Source organism: Epinephelus lanceolatus, chromosome 14, assembly GCF_041903045.1.
Source record: "Epinephelus lanceolatus isolate andai-2023 chromosome 14, ASM4190304v1, whole genome shotgun sequence".
Taxonomy (NCBI): domain Eukaryota; kingdom Metazoa; phylum Chordata; class Actinopteri; order Perciformes; family Serranidae; genus Epinephelus; species Epinephelus lanceolatus.
In genome coordinates this window covers 17,923,616-17,932,317 of record NC_135747.1, presented here as the reverse complement: position 1 = coordinate 17,932,317, position 8,702 = coordinate 17,923,616, and positions in this window count along the sequence as shown.

The window sequence follows — 8,702 nt, the reverse complement described above, 5'->3', positions numbered from 1 at the left end:
CATGTGGAGATGAAGCCTTTTCTTCCCCGTGAGGTAGCGCCCTCCAGCGGGGGAGGACAGCACCGCATAGTTGGTTACAAATAAAACTTTACAAAGGATCCTAAACCTATTTTAATAGTCTTTAATGCACATAATAGGTTGATTGAATATGATGTAGATTGGAACAAAACAAAAATGACTGCAATATGTGCTATTTAGTACTTGGCAGGCTTTAAATATAGGTATTCGTTCGTAGGTATTACTTTCTTCATTTTTTAAATTGAAATGTGATATAGTCTACATTTTGTACTGTTTGTATTTTGTTTCCATTATCTCAACAATATTCTGAATGACCTACTGTAAGATCATGTCCATATCCATATGGTGTTTTCTTATGGTAATGCCAACAAAGCCCTTTGACTTAAGTAAATTTTAATCAGTATACCCCAAATAATTTGGCTCCAACATGAAAATGTAAAACTTTTTTCATCTTAAATTTTGTTCCAACTTTAGTTTGGTTTGAAATTTGTGTTCTTGTAAAAAAAAAAAATTAAAGTTAAGAATGTATATACGCAATATTTTTTCTAACATAGGGTGTTAGTATTATCTATTCCAACATCTGTTGTTTCCTTTGTTGAACTGGTGATATGTATTATATTTGTACCCTCTGATTAGAGGTGATATCTCTTATGTCTGAGTATTTCAATGTTAATTTCCCAGTGTGCCCAAAGCATGCTTACTGGGCCTGATATTGGACAATAACATTGGAGTCACTGTCTGGCATTTATGGACATTGGGTTGCTTAACTACTAAAAGACTAATTCCTCTAAACTGGAAGGAGTGTAAAACAGCCTGATTCACAAGGGACTCTTGGCTGAAGGGATACCTGGACTTGCTAAACATGGAACAGCCTGTTAGATGACTAAGCACCTGAAAGACCACTGGGACACTGTCTGTACGCTTTTAAAACAGTTGCCTCCAGTTTAAAGGGCCTGTATACAACTGATGTATGAGATCCAATGTATGTTATATCACATCTCAAATGTCACCCTTGCACTGCCCTCACCTCCACTCCCATCTTCTATATTTTTTCTTCATCTTTCTTTTCACTTTTGGTTTGTATTGTTTTCTTTTTCTTTTTCATTTTGATGTTCTTTTTTCATTTGGTGTTTTTATCTGATTTTTTTCTTGTTAAATGTATGTTAATTCTAAAGGAAAAAAAACAACAGCAATAAAACTGTTAAGAAAAAAGGGCATGTACCATATTTGTAGAAAAAATTGAGGAGCCATGCTCATTTTTTTAGATAAAAAAAGGCAAGTTTTTCATTTGTTAGGAAAAAAAAGTGTTGGTCTGAGTTTTATAAATGAACACATTTCATCTAATTTCAGTTTTGGATGTCCTGAGGCAAACTACTTTTTTTCTAAAGCTAATGGATAGAGTGGTAATGGGAGAGGGCCCCGTCCAGCCACACTGTAGTTACACTGATAAGCCAGAGAGTGTCAGTGCCTCATCAGACAACATGATCAGGCTCTCACTGAGTCTGCTTTGCTGGCTTGTTTCTGTGCAGCTGATCGCACCACCACTCAAAGCTGGTGTTAAAACCTGCCAACAGCTGGAGTCAGTCCACTGGATTTTAGCAGTTCAATGATAATCACATACAAGGTATTTATTAATTACATAAATATTCAATGATACTTCAACCACAAGTCTGATCCAAATGTTTTTGTTTTCTGCAAAGACACTTTACTTGATTTATTAAATATTTTGTCAAACACCATAACAGAAGTGTAGTATTAGTGGTATTGAAGGGCATAATTATGCTTTAAATTCACCATAAAGTACAATAATGTAATCCTTAACAGGTTTGTAAAAACTAAGGATATAACAGGACCCTTGCACTGCTGAAAATACAGCAATACTTTTGAATAACAAAAACAAAATCCAGCCATTCCTCAGTAATAAGATTAGAATACTTATAACACTACAGAACCACAAACTCACTGCCAGCTCATTTATCAGCAATACCGACACATCCTGAAGAGCTACAGGGATAAAATAAGGATATTAAAGTGATTCTCTGTTAAGGATATCCACAGATTAACCTTGCTGCTCCCCGAGTCCCTCTCTTGCCCACAGCGTAGCATTTAGCCATTATGTTTGGCAAGCAGTGCCAAGTTTGCTCTTGACTTGAACAGTCTACAACTAGGCTTTAAGATTAATGCCCTCTTTCTCTGTTTGGCTAATTAGCAGCCACTTCCATTAATACACATTCTCATAATTCAATCACTTTGTCCCTGCAGGCCCTCGCCGACGCTGAGAGAAATTAGCCGACAAGCATACTAACACTGATCTTCATTAGAGAGCTATTTGCTTTGTCCACTTTATATGGAAATTACTGTTCTGTTATGTTAATTGGTCATAGAAGTTCCTCATTCTGGGCTTCGCTGTCCACTTGTGCCAAGAGGAAACACTGTTGGACCATCAGCAGGGCATTTTGTGTGTGTGTGTGTGTGTGTGTGTGTGTGTGTGTGTAGGTTAGATGATGATCACGTCAGGGGTTAGGTTAAGGGTTAAATTCAAGGTTAAAGGCCATGCAGTCAATATTAAATACTCACTAGTGCAGTGATACACTCTTGCTTCTGTATATGTGTAAGGGTGTAATATCTGCAGCTCTGCACGCTACTGTAGCCTTTGTGATCTGTATCCTGTTGCTCTGACCGCATACTGTAACTAAAACAGCACTCAGGGACAGAGGCGGCATGCAGAGATATAAAGAGCAGACATGGCATTCTCTGAATCTAAAATGCAGCCATGTCTGCGTTTTACCACTTTGTAATTTGACAAAAGCAATCCACAGATAATGATGAGATAATTGGGGTTGTTTGTCACTGAACAGTGGGACATTCATATCAAGTGCAATTCTCCTCTTTATTGTAGCAGAGTTTATAGACCCCCATTTTTAGCATGCAGCTCAAATTAATTATTGTGTTTGTCTGTGTACTGTACGTGTGTGTGTGAGTGTGTGTGTGTGTGTGTGTACGCATACAGCTCAGACAGTCTAAAGGGATGTGGCCAGCAGTTATCGTCTGCACCTTCTGTTTTCTGACAAACATCACAAACACACGAGCCAGCCCAGGGGACACAAAGTAGACAAAAGCAATCAAGTCGTATCATTGAATTAACAACATATTGCTACGTTGTATTGCAAAAGCAATTATCCCCTGTCTCATGACACAAAGCCATGCACACACACACGCAAGCGCTCGCACACTCAATTAAAGTGGCGATGGCAGCGCTCTGCTGTGAAAATGATTGCATTTCAATTGGCATGACTCTTTGAGTCCACAGAGCAGTATTATGTATGCTAATGCAAGCTGTAAAGACGGATCTGGGGTTCAGGGGGGGCCCCAGGAGCAATTACACTACACTGGGTCCGGACATGACACTGTGTCCTGAGACACTTTTACGGGTTTCTCCATATTAAAAATATATTTTTGGAGCATCGTAGGGATAAGCCTGTAAAAATGTGGAGCCTATGATACCTAAGGGTTAGATTGGTGCAAGGGGACAATTTTGGCCTTTGATGAAAAATGTTATGAATTAGGAATAAGGCTCTTGTTTCATCTATAAGACAGTGTTCTAGGTTCATATTTGTTCAGGTTTGTTTTGGAGAGGAAGAGATCTCTGCGGATAATTCGGGTCATGGTAAAAAATCTTCTGAACAATAAACATTAAGAAATTCTAACTGGACAAAGTTTCAGCTGCAATCCTCACCACTAGATGCCACTAAATCCCCCTAAATCTTACAAACTGTTCCTTTAAATTAAGTCACATTATCTAAGACTCATATTTAGACTGATATACGATCCAATCCAAACTTCAACCAAATCAGCAAAACATATAGTTTTTTTATTAACATAAAATATTTTCTCACCTTCTCATATGGCATCTATCCATGCAGATACATTTTGTTTTATGTGCCCATGATGTTTAGTTTAGTTTAGTTGCACATACATGTATAGAAAATACAAGAAAAAGAAATGAAAAGTTAAAACATTGTGCAGGAGAAGTTAGAAGCCATAACAAATGGCTTATAAAGATACCACCCCTATTAAATAACAACAATTATACATAAAACGAAAAAGATAAAAATGAAGACTGCATAAAATGAACAAGAGTTCCAGACCAACAAGTAATACAAAATTGTTAAAGATGTACAGTTTACAAAAAAAACAACACAAACAAACTGCCAAATTGCAAATGAATCAATGAAGTGTTTAGTCTTTGCAAATTAGAGTCCTTTTCAGATGTTTTTTTAAACAATGATAATGTAATCCATTTGTAAAATTTTACTTGAGATTCTCAAAAAAAGCTCAAAAATCACAAAAACAACATTCTTGTTTCAACCCAGGATAATCCAAGGACTGTATTGTCAACAGCACGGTTGAAAGTAGTGAAAATGAAAATCATGATTTGGGTGCACTGACCCTTAGAGAAGACCGCACTGGAACATGTAGTCGCTCTCAGATTGGTCTTAATAATAGGAATACTACCAGACAACAACTAAATAAAAACAAGCTTGTAATGTATACACTGTAAAAGGTGTGTACTTTTCTATACCTCAGAGGTTTGAACATTTGATCTGACATTTTGGTTTAATTTTATGGTGGCAACATGACCTTTTTGGAGGCTTTCCCAGTGACGCTCCTTCTGAATTAAGATATTATTAGGTTCATTTAAAGAGCACTGAGAGATAATTATTGTTATCAAAACATGGAATGCTAGACACCATAAGTTCATGTAAGAGGCTTAACACTTCATGGTAACACTACTGTAAATGACACACTCAAACTAAAGCAACATATTTGTTCATAGCTCAATTCCACATGTTGTTTCTAATTTGGTTTCTAATCCTCTTGTGTTAAAATTCATCAGGAAGCACTTTATTTAAGGAAATAGTGATTCTAGTTATCCAGTCCAGCTCTATAGATTTGTATTAGTCAAACTACTCATGCAATCAGCATTAACAGCAAAGCCCTGCAGGATTTATCCCCATAATAACTTCTGGTGTTTAAGAGCCTGTAATAGCTCTGTCCGGTTATATTTATTAGATTAATTTCTACAGATTTAATTGATGCATGAATATTTTAATGTTTACCCCTTTACATATTGAACAAGACCTTTGGGAAGGAAACCACGGGAGAAGGAGGAGTGAACTAAGTCCTCCTGGGGAGCCCCTTTAAACCTACTTTTTCTGTAATTGAAACGTACGAAAACGTTTTAATTATTCAATGGATTCATAGTTTAATCAGACTTTTAGATTAGTCTGATTATACTGGTGCTGAAATATAAATGGGATTTGCTGATTATTGTAGAGTAGGTGGGAATAACACTAGGTTAAGTGTGGTGGGGCTTTGAGAAAGTGCTACTGAGTGATTGCTTGGCGTTATTCTCCTGGTAATACGCTACTAAAAGTTACATACTGTTTAATCTGCATCAGGTTTCTCCTTTGTTACTTCATGAAAAAGACAGGTGCTCTAATTTTCCCCCCTTTGTTCCACTCTTATCCTTTTGGTCCCTGTCTTGAATTTGCTTGCACTGTCCAAGCCGTCACCGTCACAGACAAACTGGCGGATATAATCCTCATGGAAACTGGCCATGTATTGAACAAACACAATGTTCTGTTTGACACAACTAGATGGTACTCTACCTTAGTAATTTTCATTGTTTAACAAAGCTGTCAGTGTGATTAAATCAGAGACGTTTTTCTTGTTATTGCGAGTATAAAATAATTTAATTTTCTGTCTCTGTTTTTGTTCATTTCTTAAATGCAAAGGTTTGCTGAAGCATCAGAACAGAACCAATTAAAAATATCTCTAGCAAAACAATACTATGTGTCTGTGTGTCCTTTTTCATTTGTCTAAATTCCAATTCCCAGTTTTTTTCCTCTTCCCCGCTGTTCACCCACATGGTAAAATATGCAGTAGGCCTGAAATACATTTCAGATCTAATAATGTTTTAAATCTTAAAATATGTCAAGACCAAAATTATACATGTGTTACATGACATGACTTGGTTCATGTACAAAATTATTATGGCAGTTCTTCTCTTTTTCATATGGTCCACTGATGGGGTCAGTCCAGATAAAGATATTTAATATCAGTGTTTAAAAAATATTGGTGTCCATATCGGCCTTCAAAAACCTCACATACACACACTTGCCTTATTAATTTTGTCTTATCAAGTCTGGATCACACATAAAGAGGGATAGAGTTGAAACTGCAACTGAATATTAAAAATACAGACATAAAAACTTATGCAATTTTATTAATTGAAAGGTTTGTTTTCCCTAGCGTAATTATTTTCCCTTTTATTATTATTATCTTTTACCAATTTTTAATCTAATACAGCACATAACTGAATATTACCAACAACTAAATGATACTCAGCCTGTGAGAACCCTTTCAAGGATCTGGAGGGAACTTAGTATAACCCTAATGATGTCATAGGAGCTATCTGACGATGTCATCGGGTTATCTTGGGTTGGGGATATGAGATGTAAAGTTTTTGACAAAAAGTAAAACTGTCTTTTTCTTAGGAAACATGGCGGCCTATGGCTTCTCATTTGATTACTGACTTTGTATATGCTGAGAATATTTCCCACCTTCCTTTGTTATTACTAGAATTTTTCTTCTCATTGTACTTTTAATGAACCCAACCCCGGAGTGATGTATGCGCAATCTCTGGAGGAAACACCGGACATGACAGGAAGTTGATCAACCCCGTTAACACTTTGAAATGGTCACTTCAGTTGCGTCAAAGCCCCCATTTTTTTATTGCCAGTGGCCCCCTTTGCCAGCAGGATGAATTGACCCACTGTTAAACAGATAGCCACCCGACTCGGCCCCTATAGGAGTTGAATACATTAACACAGTGTCTGATAGTGATGTTTGACCTCAACTCCTACTCACAATACACACAACATTCCTCAAGTGTGTGTGTGTGTGTGTGTATTTGAGTGTGCACTAGGGTTTTGAAGGCCGATACGGACACCAATATTTTTTAAGCGCTGATAATAAATATCTTTTAATTGGACTATTTTCATGCTGGGGAAATTGTCTTGAATTATTTAAGTAGTTTATTTTATAGAAGTTTAGGAAGCATCTAGATCCTCATGAGACATAAAAACTCTCTCAAATAAAAAAAACCCTCATCAAAGATGTCTTAGGTTCTTGTATATTATATAATAGAAAAACACTGTTTAATCAACATTATCACATCAGATCCCCTATCAGATGCAGATATCAGTGTATTATGCATATTATGTGATATGCAATACTATGTGCCTGTTTAACTTTTGGCCCATTCAACTGAATCAGTGCCTTTTCCATCCTTATTAATGCATTAATATGCATGCAAAGTATTGATATAATACAACATATAATTACATTATCAAGCAACGTGTCCTGCACTTCACCCTAATTTCAATTTAAGGGATATATTATTTTAAACTAAATTTCCAATTTAGACATATAATTGACCATAGCGTTAGTTCATGCAGGACACGATGTCAAGCTCAGCTCACATCCCAGCTACATCAGCTGATCGCAAACAGCCCAATCAACTGACGGAGCAGTTGACTGATGAAATGGAGTCAGCTGATAGATAACATGATTCCTTTCTATGCAACCAATTGGCAAATCTCATTCAGGGCGCCCTATTTAAACTGCTCTGGCCTGCCTACTGTTGCTGCTTCCTCTACAAGTCGCTTTGCAACCCGCCTCCACCCCAGCTCCTCCTTTTCATGCTGTGTCTGACTTATCAATGTCATTTCTGTTTGACATTGATGCTGCTTTGTTCTGTTCCTGGGGGTCTTTGCTGCTGCTCTCCCTGCCTTAGGTTTTCCATGTAGGCGCATGGAAGGGCAGGGAGGTTTGCTCTCTCTGCCTCAGGCTTTCCTCATTTGTATGTGGAAGGGCAGAGATGTGTGCTCTCTCCACCTTAGGTTTTCCATGTAGACGCGTGGAAGAGATTTTCTGTGTAGGCCTACGAAAGGCAGAGAGGCCCCAGAGCTATACCGCCAATATAATACTACAAATGGAAATTAAGTTTTATTTGACTAAAGTTTTCCTGACTGAACTACATTTTTCTCATCGGAAATTCACGATATCGATATCTAGTTATAACATGCATTTTAGTCATGTCCCTAGGTTTTTCAGTCCACTTGCCTTGACACATCCCACCCTCTAAAAATTTGGGACGTTACACAAGTCACATGATTGACAGGAAGCAACATTATTTGAGTTTCCTGAAGGCCATAGGAAGACCAAAAGTGAGTTCTCTCACTCTGTTGTCTGTATTTTTGATCATATTGTAAGTGTGACTTGTGAATGTCAGCCTCAGGGTACAGTCCTGTAAGTATGCCTAAATTGTTTCATAGATGTCGGGCTGGAACATGTTTTCTTCTTTTTTCTTTTAAAATTAGTTTTGGTAAGCCAAGTGCTAAGTGTTGTTAGCACTGATGTCACATGGCCACATCTCATGTATTTTCTAATGCTATGCTAAAACTCAGTCCTGTTACTTTAAGTCCTGTTACTCATATGAACCATCTCGCATTTAGAAACCTATTGAAATAATATATAAAATGCTCTGAGATTGACATTACAGATGTTTAACAATGGTTAAATATGTGTGTTTTTTGATATAGTGTTGAAAAAAAGAT